Genomic DNA, 16,341 nt, shown 5'->3' with positions numbered 1-16,341 from the left:
TCATGGTGCCGTTCCTGCTGGGCCCGATCCGCTCCTCCTCGTTTCTTCTTGCCTGGGTGAGAATAAGATAATAATTAGCAATAAGGAAAAAACACAGGACAGGTACAGGTCACACAAGGATATAAGAATAACATGTATAAACAGAACAACAGTAAGGTGAACTAAAGAAAGTTCTGGCCCTAGATGTTTACAATGATTGTGAAAGTGAATTACATTATGTCCAGCCTGTTGATAATGAATATAAATATATGTATATGATAGGATGTCACACACAACTGTCCTAGCTGCTTACTAGCGAAGACTTTACTTGTAACAGAGCATTTCCACACAGTGGTATAGCTTATTTTAATGACTGATTATGGATGATCCAAGGTTTAAAAAAAACAAAACACAATTCCAGTCGTTTTGCCATTTCTATTTCTTACCTAGAACCACACTCTGCGGTGTCGTGATGGCACTCGGCGTTGGTGGTTGAGTTGGTGTCGGTTCTTCGGCTGGTGTCTGTGGTCGAGCTGGGGTCCGTTCTGGATTCGATGACGATGTTGTGGACGGAACACTGCCATCACCCGTTGTTCGGGAATGTTCCTCCTCAGTCCTCACTAGTCCCAATGTAATCATCTAGAACAGCAAAATGACTTGTTAATTCCACAAACTACTGCAGCACAATACTAAATAGCAACAACAACTATAGAAAAGAAAAACTGAACGTAAACAATGGCACATATGGTGTTAGCATACAATAGCTTTAGCTAAGGCTATCTGCCTTAGCTAGCTATGTAGCTCTTCGGGGCTCCATAAAAGCATGGGTTGTCGAACATTAATGTAAGGATAAAATAGACTTCTTTGTTAGAAGTGAGCGTACCTTGCAAGTCGAATCACTTCCATTGTTTCCTACCCGCACCACTCGTTTTATTGTTGTCCTTTACTTGGCGATATTCACTCTTCATCTTTTTGAGTTTTTCCCTACACTGCAGGAAAGTCCTGGAAAATCCGCGTTCGGACATCTGTGCAGATTCATCCTGGAACACTTTCACATTTCGAGTTGTTCCGTCGAGCTCCCGCTGGATTTTATCATCCCCACTGAGATTTAGGAACGTCGTCACCTCCTCGGTCGACCACGGTGTGCTTTTCTTCGACGTTGCCATTTTTGTAGCTCCTCTATGGGCATAGATATGTCTCATAATTATTTGTGTGAACATAAAAATAATTTGTGTGTAAATATGTGATTTGTAAATGTAAAACAACATCCACAAATGCATTTAAAAGATTTGCAAACTCACAAATATATTTGCAAGTGTAAAGCGGATCTGCAAATACGCTAAATATGTTCACAAATAAAAAAAAGATCTGTGAACATCTCTTTAACATTTACACCTTTCGATTAGGCATTTGTGAATCCATTTTGTATTTGTGGACCAAAAATGCGCTTGCGGGTCTCAAATCTCTGTTCACGGATCTCAAATCTCTGTTCGCGGATCGTCTTTTTACACACACGGAATTTTGAGACATATTTTCCGCCGGTCTCGCTAAAATCTACTCGTGTCACTCGGTTATTTTCGGAAACCACGTGATGTCCTGCTGATGGCGACATTTCCGCATGATTTCAAAGTAAGAGCATGGTGTCCCGGGGGAGCAGCTGGCAGCGAAACAGCTGTTTCGCTGCCAGCTGCTCCCCCGGGACCCGAAAGTGGCGTATAGCCTGCACTTCAACATCAACGAAAGTGCTCGATATATGCTATATTGAATCAATAACACAAACTAACTGTATCACTATAACATGATGATGATGGTGATGGTGATGAAGAATGCATCTAACGTTCCGCTGTTCATTATAATACAAAAACAGAGCATTAAACAAACCATCATGCTCTTACTTTGAAATCATGCGGAAATGTCGCCATCAGCAGGCCATCACGTGGTTTCCGAAAATAACCGAGTGACACGAGTAGATTTTAGCGAGACCGGCGGAAAATATGTCTCAAAATTCCGTGTGTGTAAAAAGACGATCCGCGAACAGAGATTTGAGATCCGTGAACAGAGATTTGAGATCCGCAAGCGCATTTTTGGTCCACAAATACAAATTGGATTCACAAATGCCTGATCGAAAGGTGTAAATGTTAAAGAGATATTCACAGATCTTTTTTTATTTGTGAACATATTTAGCGTATTTGCAGATCCGTTTTACACTTTCAAATGTATTTGTGAGTTTGCAAATCTTTTAAATGCATTTGTGGATTTGGTTTTACATTTACAAATCACATATTTACACACAAGTTATTTTTATGTTCACACAAATAATTATGAGACATATCTATGCCCATACTCCTCCGTTTACAAAAATGCTGTTTATAAAAATGTTGCAAGCTTGCTTCTAGATATATATGCGACACTAGGGATGATCTTGCACGCGATCTTGTGACGATTCTCTCTGACCAATCAGCAGTCGAGAGTGTTGACGTCACTAGTTCAGCCCTGGCCCTGGCCTGATAGAACCACGATTTTATGGGGCTGGAAAAAGAGAGAAGGTCCTCGCTGCGGAACGCGAAATGGGGCGGGGTCGGATAAAAGGCGGGGTTGGATGTCCGACCCCGCCCAGAGAAGAGTTACGACATCTGCGTTCGGTTCACTCCAATGGACCAGATTTTTACAGCAATGGCGGATCGTGGAGCCTCTCAATAGTTCCCCGGAAGTTAGCTTGCTGCTAATTTCCGGGAAACTATTGAGAGGATCTGCGGCTAGCAGCGCAGTAGAGTTGTAGCATAATAGACCGTTCGTAAACGAACTTTTAAAGGTAAGAAGAAGACGTTTAAAGATTTATATTGCGGATATTATCAGAACATCTGAATCAAATTAACTACACATGTGTATTAAAGGATGTTAGTGGATTATCCCTTCAATCAGTATATTTAACGTTTACAGATAACAGATTAGGCTAGGATGCCGGATAAAGTTAGCAACACACGTTAACCACGAACAGCCTATTAATCCGTTCTCCTCATGTTATTTCCTCCAACGTTGTGGAATTAGAGAAAAGGGGCTTCTTAAAGTGCTTTTATCCGGGGTGGAGGGAGTTACATATAACATTGGGGCGTGTGATTGTAGTGGGTGGAGGTGGTGAAATGAGGATATCCATTTTGGAGTTCAAGCTAGTATAATATAGTTAACGTTACACAATAATAAGGAAGAGAGCTATTTTTGTGATACATCGCTATTGATATGGATTTAGAGTGCATATTTGAGACTTCCAAACAGTAAACAAAAACGTAACTTATGGGTGAGTGTTTTTAGCAGAGCCATTGTGATTCTGTTGATTATTACCTGTCTGTATTATGTTGCAGCTCAGCTGATTTTGGATTGATGGCAAAGGGAGAGGGACTTAAGTGAGAGTGAAAATACAAGGTAAGTTTCAAATGGTCAGCAATTTCCCATCCTATAGGTTGCTAGATGTATCTAACCCTTTCTCCTGTCTCCCTCTTTCAGCACAAGAACCCCAGGGGGATTCGATGGAGCCTGAAGACCTGCAATGAGACCCTCACCCTGCACCTGAGTCTCAACTCCCAGAGTTTTACAAGCCTCTCCCTGTTCCTTATTTTGATTAAACAGACGTTAAGCTTCCCAATGGTATGGTCTTCGTTTTGTGAAAAATATGATTACCTCACATATGTTGTTGCTGTTGTTGTCTTTTGTGATAGTTAAATTGCTCCTGCTGACTTGAGCCAGACATTCTTTCCTCCTCTCTGTGTCAGTGGGGAAACCTTACATTCATACTCCTTTCTCTGAGCTTTCTCTGATGACTAATAATAGTTTTAATAATTGTAAATGGCCATTGGTCACACCACCAGTTTGTTTTACTGTAAACTTGGAGGAAGTTAGTAATTATGATGCACACTAATTTAGTTTGATTCCTGGATTCCTACACTGTGTGTGTGTGTATATGTGTATAGAATCTCACCTTCTTCATGAAATAGGGCATACCAAGACAACGGGCCTCCAACAACTGTGGGGTGTTTGTGCTCATGGTATGGCTCATCTGATGAATTTATCAATCTTTTCTTTACAGTTTTGCCATTAGTGTGTAATGTTTTTTTTACTCTTGAACAGTATGCCCTCTACTTTGTGATGGAGTCAGCTTTTGATTTCAGTGAGGTAGGCCACAGAGATACACTTTTGATCAGTCCTTGTGGTGTTCCCTTTTCATTTTAATATGCATCTTTTTTTGCACAGTTGGACATGGAGCATTTAAGGAGATGGTGGTGCATGCTACTCATTGACAACTTCCCCGTGACGTAAGTATTCTTACCGCGACAATTTTTTTGCATGTGTCATCTTGAATATTTTATTGTATTGTTTTTATGTCTTATGACAAATTAAAATGAAATTAAACAATAAACCAGTTATGTTTGTTAACAATTCCCATATCACTTGTTGTCACTGATAGATTAGAAGGCAGAAGATTAACCAAAAGACGACTGGAGAGATAAGACTGCGAAGAGTCCCAGGGTAAGTAATCATGATGACCCACCCAAAAGAAGTAAAGTCGTAAAGGAAATGGCATTCTGCAGCGACTTTGGATGGGTATGTAGACTGTAATTTACTACTTAAAATCTCCATGGATGTGCTCCACAGCCATACATTTTGTTGCTTCCACCTCTTATTCAAGGGGGCAATGTGTCATGATGCAAGTACAACTGTTTTACCATGCAGTAGTAATTCCTTTTATCTGGTGCAGAAATTCTTGTCAGCTCTGAAGAGGAGGATGGAGTACGTGATATGCTATCTGTTATACCTTACAGGAAATTCACAGCACTTCCTTCTGTTCTTCTGCAGCGAATGGTAGAAAATGGCTGAAAATATTTTGTACCACTGATTTAGATAGTGTTGCATGTGCAAGTTTGTGTGCGTCATAATTACACATTCAAAGCATCTTGTTGCAAATCAGCAGCAGCACTATAAGAATAGTAAATGTACAGTGTAGTAGCAATGCATAAACTATTTCTCTTCTTCCTGTAGGACAGCGTTTCTCAAAGTGTGGGGCACGCCCCACTGGTGGGGCGCAGAGATGTGATATGTGGGTCGCGAAATACAAAATACATTTAAAAAAAAAAGTTTAAATGATTTGTTGTGATCATATTCTAAAGATGTTTGGATTATTGAAAAGTATACAGCTCCCTTTCATCTGAGTGTTGAGAGCTGTATCCATAAATTCATGTTGGGCTCAAAGTAGGGCTGCTCGATTATGGCAAAAATCATAATCTCGATTATTTGGGTCAATAATTGATATCACGATTATTAAAAACGATTAACCATTTACTTTGAAAACATTAATTTATTTAAGAAAATAATTTGAAAATATGTTTTTAACAGTTGATTACTACGGAGCCCTGGAGGGTTTATAGAGAGAAAAATAAATAAAACGTGGCCACGTTTTACTTTCTCGTGCGCACGCTTTAGTAACTCGTGCGCACGAGTTACTAAAGCGTGTTGTGTATTGTGTGAAAAGAAATGTAAGATGTTGTTTAATGGCTGATATATTTATGATCCACGTCACGTTTTCAGTTCCTCATGTTTGTCTAGAAGTCTTCTCATCAGGGCTATATAAATACAGAACTACGGCAGATATGTAATATTTAATGCAGCCGAACCGTGTATTACCATGCCGTTATGTGATGACTTCCAAAGAGAAAAGCAAGCACACTCGGAATAAAGTATTATTGTATTTTTTTTTAAATGTTTTCGGTCTGTTTCCGTTATTTGTTAATGACGATGTGCTGTGAGATGTGAGACTGGAATTGCACAGGGGGAAATAACGTAGGCTATCTTTAGATGCGGATTTTGTTAAACTAATATGTTTGCGCTGTGGACCAACACTATACATTGACGGGGAAGGGGGGTAGCAATAAAGATAACACCATTAAACAGTTACACAACATAACAGAAATAATATCGATAGCAGCGTCCCTAGCAACCACCTTGGTAACAATGAAAACGTTATGGACGCAATTTCCTGAAGTAATCTTCGTAATAACTAGCAAACTAAAGATCATGTACATCCACTGCACACATAATCTGAAATAACAACTCATATTTCTCGCATCAAATGACATCAAAATGCATTTTAATGGCCAAACTAACTTTAAAATAGGCATTTTCCATCGAGAATAAAACGAAGTTCGGCCATGTTTTTTTTTCTGCAGGGAGAAATTTGAAGATCACGTGACGTCAAACAGAGCACATGGTGTAGTCCAAACGATAGCTGGGGATTCTGGGTAGTGTAGTGTCTTCTGCCATCCTTTACTCCGAAAACATATTTGTTTCTCCGAATCGAAGGGGAAAAATAGAAAAGCATTGCACACAATTTAAACCAATCAATATTGTGTAATTAACAAGGATAATCTGGTGTTTTTTAGTCGATGAGTAGTGCAGATATCACTGTAAAATCAATCGACAGTAAGGGGAATACTTACTTCCGGGTGTACAATTCTCCGTTATCCAATGAGAATGGACGCTCACATTGCCTTTAAGGGCAGCCGACACAAACGAATGCCGTGCTTCCATGAGCGTCCATAGAAGCATATGGACATCCCGGAAAGCTGAAAATGGACGCTAAGGCCCCCCCCCTTGCGTTGAAAATGGACGCTAAGGCCCCCCCCTTGCGTTGGAAAAGCCGACAGGGGACTTGACTCTGCCTCACAGAGGGTGACTGGCTGTCTACATGATGTGGCCTGCCGACATGGCCACTTTCATACAGATCATACTGTAGTGGAGAGTTAGAGATAACTCAGTGTTGGCACTAGTTTTGTGTCTATCACTAGGTTCACCCAGGTGTGTCGGCCAGAACACCACTTCAGGCCAAAGGTCCAGAATAGAGGAAATGAGGAGCTACGATGAGGTTTGACTTCTTTACTTATTTAGGCATACAGATATTTGTCTGTGTGTGGTTTTTCCTACAAGGGAAATAAACAAAATACAATCAATATAAGATAACTTATGCATACATAAATAATATACATATAGTAATGCCAAACCCTGTAGAAATAATAATCTAGACAAGCTATAAAACAACATGTCTCCCTTCTCTTATAATCATAAACACATTAACATATAATGTCAAACACTCTTTTCCAAGCACACACATAGAGTTAAAGTTAAGCTACCGCTAATGAATAACGTTCCACTTCCGGTTGGCGGAAAGTGGCAGCAGATGCTCTTATTGTGAAACGCTACAGACATGCTACTTCCGGTAGCCGAGTAGCGGAGCAATAAATGAACTGTAAACACATAATATCTCACATTTAACTCCACATAAACATTTATCCACATAAACTACATCCTATTACATTAATAATAGATCTGTGCCACTCAACACGGTGTATATACACCTAACTTTGAGACAGGAGTGCCGACTCACTAGACGAGTGATTTCATGAGCAGCCATAATAAACATGCACGCAGCATGCACCGATCCAACCCAGTCTCACGGCATTTCGTGTTCACCAACACGATTTTTAATCTATTGATTCGTGTTCACCAACACGATTTGCCCCTTTTTTTCGTGTTGCACAGCACGATTTTAAAAGCAATGTATTTCTACTGCTTGCAGCACGTCTTTTTCTACGGTCGGGTCGAGGAAGACCTGAAGCTGTGTGGTTCATAAAAACATGTTCTTACTCAATATCAAGCCACAATTATTGCTTTTATTTTAAATCGTATAATTTCGGACTTTTGTTGCCGTCTGTGAGGAAAATAAATGGGGCTCAGAGCCTCAGAATACTGAAATCTGTATTTTTAAAATATTTTTTTCCTTCTAATTTGTTATTCTTTTCAAAATAACACACTGTTATTTACTCACCAATAATACACAATTATCCTTGATTTTATTTATTGGTTTAATTTCATAATCTCGGGCTTTTTTGGCCTCCGTCAGGAACTGAATTTCAAAATAAAAATAACCGGACCTAGGCATTACCCAAGATCCTCAGCTATGGTTTTAAGCTCGCTTATTGGATGTGTTAGCCGCAATGCATGCTGGGATTTGGTGTTTATATGATATGAAATCCGGAAAACATTTGTGTACCTTGTGTGCATCTAGTGGTTAAAGCACGTTATTGAATTATTGTGTTTGATCAAAAATATAGAAATATAGAATATAAAAAATCAAGAAGATACTATAAAGTGATCTCTACAATAAAACAGTTTAGTGCAACATGTACAAAGATATTAATAGGAGGAGGTGCAAAACAGAAAAACGAATTAACCTTTATTTAAACATTAAATAACAGATTAAGGTCTTCTTTTAAATAAGAAAAAAACGTTGGGGGTATCTATCTACAGATAAATATTAAGCCTGACAAAGTACTTAACGTCTAATATATTGCTTTCCTGCAATGTTAACTATGTTGAAGCACTTATTTTAACTGATATTATACATATGAATTATACTCGTATGTATGTAGATAGAATAAGAAATGTGCAGAATATGACAGTTTAATGGTGGAGGTACACACATATTGATAGATGTCTTGTAATGCACTGTTGAGGAACCTGTGACCCAAGTGTTTCATTCATTGCATAACTACACCGTAGTTGTGTATATGATATGTCAATAAACCTTTGAAAATCTTGAAACGGATGTGCAAAATAGCCATAATATACAGTCTTTAATGAACTATTAGTAGAGAATAACGAGTAATGAATATACTTTATTACTCGTTTCCATTCATGTCAATTGCAGATACATGTTTAGTCTTCTCAAGCACCAACTATCAAATATCTCTCCTGATTGTTGGCACTTGACAATCACCTTACCTGAATTTTACTCAGGTGTAACTAAAGTCTGATTTAAGGGTTGTTTATATTTCACATAATTAATCAGAATCTGCAAAGTAACTCAAATAAATGCAGTGGAGTAAAAATACCAGCTTAACCTCTGAATTGTAGTGGAGTAGAATTACAAAGTAACAATGAGCTGTCATATATAGCGATTTTCACCCATTTATTAATTATAATAAATAATATATAATAGTTTTACATTTGATAACGCCAATGTGTTTAATACTGGCAACCTCTAATTGTGGGAAAACCGAAAACGTTCAGTAGAGACGTCCCATAGAACATTTGGCGAAACACAACAGCCAGCATCCAGCATGTGTAGTTCTGGGGGGGGGGCGTTCGATTCCAGTTTCGGATAGTCTGGCGTGGTTTCGTTCCATTTCACACAGCTGTTTGACGCTCTGCGTAACCTTACGGGGGACTGTAGTCCTAAACGATAGCTGGGGATTATGGGTAGTGTAGTGTCTTCGGCCATCCTAAACTCAGAAAGGTTGACAATCGCAATGGCGCTCGAAATGTCCCTTATACGTCTGTTTCCGGATATTTTATTTTGAAATTCAGTTCCTAACAGACACCAAAAAAGCCCGAGATTATGGAATTAAACCAATAAATAAAAGCAAGGATAATTGTGTGTTATTGGTGAGTAAATAACAGTGTGTTATTTTGAAAAGAATAACAAATTAGAAGGAAACAAATATTTAAAAAATACAGATTTCAGTATTCTGAGGCTCTGAGCCCCATTTATTTTCCTCACAGACGGCAACAAAAGTCCGAAATTATACGATTTAAAATAAAAGCAATAATTGTGGCTTGATATTGAGTAAGAACATGTATTTATGAACCACACAGCTTCAGGTCTTCCTCGACCCGACCGGAGAAAAAGACGTGCTGCAGGCAATAGAAATACATTGCTTTTAAAATCGTGCTGTGCAACACGAAAAAAAATCGTGCTGTGCAACACGGAAAAAAGGGGCAAATTGTGTTGGGGAACACGAATCAATAGATTAAAAATCGTGTTGGTGAACACGAAATGCCGTGAGACTGGGTTGACCGATCACATGAGCACGGAGACTCTGCATTAAGCTATGGCGTTATATTTGTGCCTCTATCCTGAGCACGCAATGAAAAATGTTGAGCATAGAAAATGCTATTGAGCGCGCACTTGAACATTTTTGAGCACAGAGAAATATATTTTCTCTCATAAAACTCCTGCTCCGTGCGCAAGCAGACCGCTGCACCCGCTCTCTCTCCCCCGCTCGCGCGACCTCTTCTATGGAACGCCATTTGCGCCATAATTCACCCGTTTATTCGCACGTAGTTTTGCGCGGATTAACGGGGAGGTCCGTTTTATAAACGGGGAGGTCCGTTTAAGTTCAAAGTCTCAGTAACCAATCAGTGAAGAGCAAAACCAGACCAAAGCAATCTGTAGATGAAAAGTTCCTGACATTGTGAGGCTGTAAATTGTACGTTATTCCAGATTCAGGGGACTATGTATTAATTTGCCTTTCAATATAATACATATATCAACGAATATAACCTGCCTTCATTGTCTTTTAAAATAAAATCGCCTTACCTTATCTTGCTGAAGTGAAGAGTATTTATGTCTCCTTAAATCAACTTTTAAATGTACTTCTTATAACATGGCATGGTGTAACATATCACAATGTTCAGTCTCTGGTCTTGCTAGAAATGCAATGTCACTCACCTTAGAGCACTGTCTTATGAGATACTTAGCTTAGAAATCAGATTTTTGGAAAACTTAAAAACTCTTGTGAAAACACAGATGTACTCATGTCATTCATTTTTTTTTGGTGTTTCAGATTTGGTTTACCAACGTTTTTGGTTCACAAAAGTAGTGAAACATATGAATTACACTATAGGCCTATATAAATGTGTTGTTCATGTCTAAAATGAAAATTTGTAAATTAGAATTTGGAGTAAAATTGTTCTATCACTCTACTTTCACCACAGAAAAGTTACATCAGGACTGATTCATGACTTCATATTCCATACTGAGGTTCATGTGATGTGTACAAATACAAATTGAGCATTAAAACTTTTTTTTTCAACCAACTATTTATGTTAACATAAGTAATCATCGAAAAATAAGACTTTTTTTCACAATATTAACAATATTATGTTAATGTTCCAAACCCAGGTTATTTGTGTTGTGTTGCTTTACTTTACTCGATATGACTATTTTTCGACTGTTGCCGGGCAGAATAGAAGTGAAAAAAAATGAACAGGTTTGGGCTAAATAAATAAAAAGTCTGCAGATACTTGTTTTTCTCGGTCTATTTAGAGTCACCGTGTAGATCCTTGTAGGTTTTTCTGTGTCTTTTTTTGTAGTAACCAAGTCAGCAGCAGCATTTAGCATTCAACCAATACAGCTCTTGCGACACTGGATTTGGTCATGGGCTGTCTTGTAACAATCTGCTTAAATGTATTTCCCAAGATCATGTCTCACTGAAGGTTACAGTGAAAACACCATTTGTCAGAAGTGGGATTCGAACCCACGCCTCCAGAGGAGACTGCGACCTGAACGCAGCGCCTTGGACCGCTCGGCCATCCTGACTGAAAAAGACAATTCTACAGTACATTTTGCCTGAAAAATAAAACTCAGAAATGCCCATTAATGAACTGGCCCATTGATGAACAGCCCCTCCCACTTCACACGTTGTTTTACCTCCTTCCACAGGTAAAGCAAACTGGAATATCACCTACTTTGATTCAAAAGAAGAAGCATTTAAGAGGGTGCTGTGGCTTAGTTGGTTAAAGCGCCTGTCTAGTAAACAGGAGATCCTAGGTTCAAATCCCAGCAGTGCCTTATTGTAGCACAGATATGCTCTCTCTTTGGCCTACTTGAATAAGTCATAAAGGTTCCAGATACCCAAAGGAGTTCATTGAAACCAAAAAGTTGTCAAGCCTCGGTATTGCAACAATATTTGCAAAAGCTTCTTGCGACACAATATAGTGTCCACTTTGGCACTAAAGAGTTGAGCAATTTAACATTTTCGATAATGGATACTTAGTCTTGTGAACGTCTTTCCTTCGGAATAAGGATGGAAAAGACAAGGACTCTACTGACCCAAAGCTTTTACAATTAGCAGAGGATGGTTTCGATCCATCGACCTCTGGGTTATGGGCCCAGCACGCTTCCGCTGCGCCACTCTGCTCATCTCTTTGAATCCAACGCTGTCAAAAATGTGGACGACGGATTGTTTGAATCTTTGGAGCCTGGGAGAACCGACATTTCAGCAGCTGACGTGTTGTATTTTGGAACCAGGATAGCTAACAGGTGTGTTTTAACCATGTACTGTACGTGTCATTTTAGTGTGTTAGCAACTGAAAAAAACAGTAATCATCGAAAAATAAGACTTTTTTTCACAATATTAACAATATTAAGTTAATGTTCCAAACCCAGGTTATTTGTGTTGTGTTGCTTTACTTTACTCGATATGACTATTTTTCGACTGTTGCCGGGCAGAATAGAAGTGAAAAAAAATGAACAGGTTTGGGCTAAATAAATAAAAAGTCTGCAGATACTTGTTTTTCTCTGTCTATTTAGAGTCACCGTGTAGATCCTTGTAGGTTTTTCTGTGTAGTAACCAAGTCAGCAGCAGCATTTAGCATTCAACCAATACAGCTCTTGCGACACTGGATTTGGTCATGGGCTGTCTTGTAACAATCTGCTTAAATGTATTTCCCAAGATCATGACTCACTGAAAAACACCATTTGTCAGAAGTGGGATTCGAACCCACGCCTCCAGAGGAGACTGCGACCTGAACGCAGCGCCTTGGACCGCTCGGCCATCCTGACTGAAAAAGACAATTCTACAGTACATTTTGCCTGAAAAATAAAACTCAGAAATGCCCATTAATGAACTGGCCCATTGATGAACAGCCCCTCCCACTTCACACGTTGTTTTACCTCCTTCCACAGGTAAAGCAAACTGGAATATCACCTACTTTGATTCAAAAGAAGAAGCATTTAAGAGGGTGCTGTGGCTTAGTTGGTTAAAGCGCCTGTCTAGTAAACAGGAGATCCTAGGTTCAAATCCCAGCAGTGCCTTATTGTAGCACAGATATGCTCTCTCTTTGGCCTACTTGAATAAGTCATAAAGGTTCCAGATACCCAAAGGAGTTCATTGAAACCAAAAAGTTGTCAAGCCTCGGTATTGCAACAATATTTGCAAAAGCTTCTTGCGACACAATATAGTGTCCACTTTGGCACTAAAGAGTTGAGCAATTTAACATTTTCGATAATGGATGCTTAGTCTTGTGAACGTGTTTCCTTCGGAATAAGGATGGAAAAGACAAGGACTCTACTGACCCAAAGCTTTTACAATTAGCAGAGGATGGTTTCGATCCATCGACCTCTGGGTTATGGGCCCAGCACGCTTCCGCTGCGCCACTCTGCTCATCTCTTTGAATCCAACGCTGTCAAAAATGTGGACGACGGATTGTTTGAATCTTTGGAGCCTGGGAGAACCGACATTTCAGCAGCTGACGTGTTGTATTTTGGAACCAGGATAGCTAACAGGTGTGTTTTAACCATGTACTGTACGTGTCATTTTAGTGTGTTAGCAACTGAAAAAAACAGTAATCATCGAAAAATAAGACTTTTTTTCACAATATTAACAATATTATGTTAATGTTCCAAACCCAGGTTATTTGTGTTGTGTTGCTTTACTTTACTCGATATGACTATTTTTCGACTGTTGCCGGGCAGAATAGAAGTGAAAAAAAATGAACAGGTTTGGGCTAAATAAATAAAAAGTCTGCAGATACTTGTTTTTCTCTGTCTATTTAGAGTCACCGTGTAGATCCTTGTAGGTTTTTCTGTGTAGTAACCAAGTCAGCAGCAGCATTTAGCATTCAACCAATACAGCTCTTGCGACACTGGATTTGGTCATGGGCTGTCTTGTAACAATCTGCTTAAATGTATTTCCCAAGATCATGTCTCACTGAAAAACACCATTTGTCAGAAGTGGGATTCGAACCCACGCCTCCAGAGGAGACTGCGACCTGAACGCAGCGCCTTGGACCGCTCGGCCATCCTGACTGAAAAAGACAATTCTACAGTACATTTTGCCTGAAAAATAAAACTCAGAAATGCCCATTAATGAACTGGCCCATTGATGAACAGCCCCTCCCACTTCACACGTTGTTTTACCTCCTTCCACAGGTAAAGCAAACTGGAATATCACCTACTTTGATTCAAAAGAAGAAGCATTTAAGAGGGTGCTGTGGCTTAGTTGGTTAAAGCGCCTGTCTAGTAAACAGGAGATCCTAGGTTCAAATCCCAGCAGTGCCTTATTGTAGCACAGATATGCTCTCTCTTTGGCCTACTTGAATAAGTCATAAAGGTTCCAGATACCCAAAGGAGTTCATTGAAACCAAAAAGTTGTCAAGCCTCGGTATTGCAACAATATTTGCAAAAGCTTCTTGCGACACAATATAGTGTCCACTTTGGCACTAAAGAGTTGAGCAATTTAACATTTTCGATAATGGATGCTTAGTCTTGTGAACGTGTTTCCTTCGGAATAAGGATGGAAAAGACAAGGACTCTACTGACCCAAAGCTTTTACAATTAGCAGAGGATGGTTTCGATCCATCGACCTCTGGGTTATGGGCCCAGCACGCTTCCGCTGCGCCACTCTGCTCATCTCTTTGAATCCAACGCTGTCAAAAATGTGGACGACGGATTGTTTGAATCTTTGGAGCCTGGGAGAACCGACATTTCAGCAGCTGACGTGTTGTATTTTGGAACCAGGATAGCTAACAGGTGTGTTTTAACCATGTACTGTACGTGTCATTTTAGTGTGTTAGCAACTGAAAAAAACAGTAATCATCGAAAAATATGACTTTTTTTCACAATATTAACAATATTATGTTAATGTTCCAAACCCAGGTTATTTGTGTTGTGTTGCTTTACTTTACTCGATATGACTATTTTTCGACTGTTGCCGGGCAGAATAGAAGTGAAAAAAAATGAACAGGTTTGGGCTAAATAAATAAAAAGTCTGCAGATACTTGTTTTTCTCTGTCTATTTAGAGTCACCGTGTAGATCCTTGAAGGTTTTTCTGTGTAGTAACCAAGTCAGCAGCAGCATTTAGCATTCAACCAATACAGCTCTTGCGACACTGGATTTGGTCATGGGCTGTCTTGTAACAATCTGCTTAAATGTATTTCCCAAGATCATGTCTCACTGAAAAACACCATTTGTCAGAAGTGGGATTCGAACCCACGCCTCCAGAGGAGACTGCGACCTGAACGCAGCGCCTTGGACCGCTCGGCCATCCTGACTGAAAAAGACAATTCTACAGTACATTTTGCCTGAAAAATAAAACTCAGAAATGCCCATTAATGAACTGGCCCATTGATGAACAGCCCCTCCCACTTCACGCGTTGTTTTACCTCCTTCCACAGGTAAAGCAAACTGGAATATCACCTACTTTGATTCAAAAGAAGAAGCATTTAAGAGGGTGCTGTGGCTTAGTTGGTTAAAGCGCCTGTCTAGTAAACAGGAGATCCTAGGTTCAAATCCCAGCAGTGCCTTATTGTAGCACAGATATGCTCTCTCTTTGGCCTACTTGAATAAGTCATAAAGGTTCCAGATACCCAAAGGAGTTCATTGAAACCAAAAAGTTGTCAAGCCTCGGTATTGCAACAATATTTGCAAAAGCTTCTTGCGACACAATATAGTGTCCACTTTGGCACTAAAGAGTTGAGCAATTTAACATTTTCGATAATGGATGCTTAGTCTTGTGAACGTGTTTCCTTCGGAATAAGGATGGAAAAGACAAGGACTCTACTGACCCAAAGCTTTTACAATTAGCAGAGGATGGTTTCGATCCATCGACCTCTGGGTTATGGGCCCAGCACGCTTCCGCTGCGCCACTCTGCTCATCTCTTTGAATCCAACGCTGTCAAAAATGTGGACGACGGATTGTTTGAATCTTTGGAGCCTGGGAGAACCGACATTTCAGCAGCTGACGTGTTGTATTTTGGAACCAGGATAGCTAACAGGTGTGTTTTAACCATGTACTGTACGTGTCATTTTAGTGTGTTAGCAACTGAAAAAAACAGTAATCATCGAAAAATATGACTTTTTTTCACAATATTAACAATATTATGTTAATGTTCCAAACCCAGGTTATTTGTGTTGTGTTGCTTTACTTTACTCGATATGACTATTTTTCGACTGTTGCCGGGCAGAATAGAAGTGAAAAAAAATGAACAGGTTTGGGCTAAATAAATAAAAAGTCTGCAGATACTTGTTTTTCTCTGTCTATTTAGAGTCACCGTGTAGATCCTTGTAGGTTTTTCTGTGTAGTAACCAAGTCAGCAGCAGCATTTAGCATTCAACCAATACAGCTCTTGCGACACTGGATTTGGTCATGGGCTGTCTTGTAACAATCTGCTTAAATGTATTTCCCAAGATCATGTCTCACTGAAAAACACCATTTGTCAGAAGTGGGATTCGAACCCACGCCTCCAGAGGAGAC

At 39.5% G+C, this 16,341-nt stretch overlaps 1 long non-coding RNA gene and 12 other non-coding genes across 13 annotated transcripts; 5 read left to right on the top strand and 8 right to left on the bottom strand.

Annotated features, from left to right (window-relative positions):
- The first annotated feature begins 3,874 nt into the window (after window positions 1-3,874).
- LOC117534771 lies at window positions 3,875-4,600 on the top strand. The gene is made up of 4 exons (XR_004567317.1): window positions 3,875-4,019; window positions 4,102-4,146; window positions 4,225-4,286; window positions 4,439-4,600. It is a non-coding gene; the product is annotated as an uncharacterized LOC117534771 (long non-coding RNA).
- A 6,721-nt stretch (window positions 4,601-11,321) lies between these two features.
- Window positions 11,322-11,404, bottom strand: trnal-cag. Its single transcript has one exon. It is a non-coding gene; the product is annotated as a tRNA-Leu (tRNA).
- Window positions 11,405-11,582: 178 nt separating this feature from the next.
- Window positions 11,583-11,656, top strand: trnat-agu. The gene has a single exon. It is a non-coding gene; the product is annotated as a tRNA-Thr (tRNA).
- Window positions 11,657-11,933: 277 nt separating this feature from the next.
- On the bottom strand, window positions 11,934-12,005 carry trnam-cau. Its single transcript has one exon. It is a non-coding gene; the product is annotated as a tRNA-Met (tRNA).
- Window positions 12,006-12,566: 561 nt separating this feature from the next.
- Window positions 12,567-12,649, bottom strand: trnal-cag. The gene has a single exon. It is a non-coding gene; the product is annotated as a tRNA-Leu (tRNA).
- Window positions 12,650-12,827: 178 nt separating this feature from the next.
- Window positions 12,828-12,901, top strand: trnat-agu. The gene has a single exon. It is a non-coding gene; the product is annotated as a tRNA-Thr (tRNA).
- Window positions 12,902-13,178: 277 nt separating this feature from the next.
- On the bottom strand, window positions 13,179-13,250 carry trnam-cau. Its single transcript has one exon. It is a non-coding gene; the product is annotated as a tRNA-Met (tRNA).
- A 561-nt stretch (window positions 13,251-13,811) lies between these two features.
- Window positions 13,812-13,894, bottom strand: trnal-cag. Its single transcript has one exon. It is a non-coding gene; the product is annotated as a tRNA-Leu (tRNA).
- A 178-nt stretch (window positions 13,895-14,072) lies between these two features.
- On the top strand, window positions 14,073-14,146 carry trnat-agu. Its single transcript has one exon. It is a non-coding gene; the product is annotated as a tRNA-Thr (tRNA).
- Window positions 14,147-14,423: 277 nt separating this feature from the next.
- On the bottom strand, window positions 14,424-14,495 carry trnam-cau. Its single transcript has one exon. It is a non-coding gene; the product is annotated as a tRNA-Met (tRNA).
- A 561-nt stretch (window positions 14,496-15,056) lies between these two features.
- trnal-cag lies at window positions 15,057-15,139 on the bottom strand. Its single transcript has one exon. It is a non-coding gene; the product is annotated as a tRNA-Leu (tRNA).
- Window positions 15,140-15,317: 178 nt separating this feature from the next.
- On the top strand, window positions 15,318-15,391 carry trnat-agu. Its single transcript has one exon. It is a non-coding gene; the product is annotated as a tRNA-Thr (tRNA).
- Window positions 15,392-15,668: 277 nt separating this feature from the next.
- trnam-cau lies at window positions 15,669-15,740 on the bottom strand. The gene has a single exon. It is a non-coding gene; the product is annotated as a tRNA-Met (tRNA).
- Window positions 15,741-16,341: the final 601 nt, after the last annotated feature.

The sequence above is a fragment of the Gymnodraco acuticeps genome, unplaced genomic scaffold (assembly GCF_902827175.1).
Source record: "Gymnodraco acuticeps unplaced genomic scaffold, fGymAcu1.1, whole genome shotgun sequence".
Taxonomy (NCBI): domain Eukaryota; kingdom Metazoa; phylum Chordata; class Actinopteri; order Perciformes; family Bathydraconidae; genus Gymnodraco; species Gymnodraco acuticeps.
Note: the sequence above shows the minus strand (reverse complement) of the source record. Positions and strands in the feature narration are given on the sequence as shown.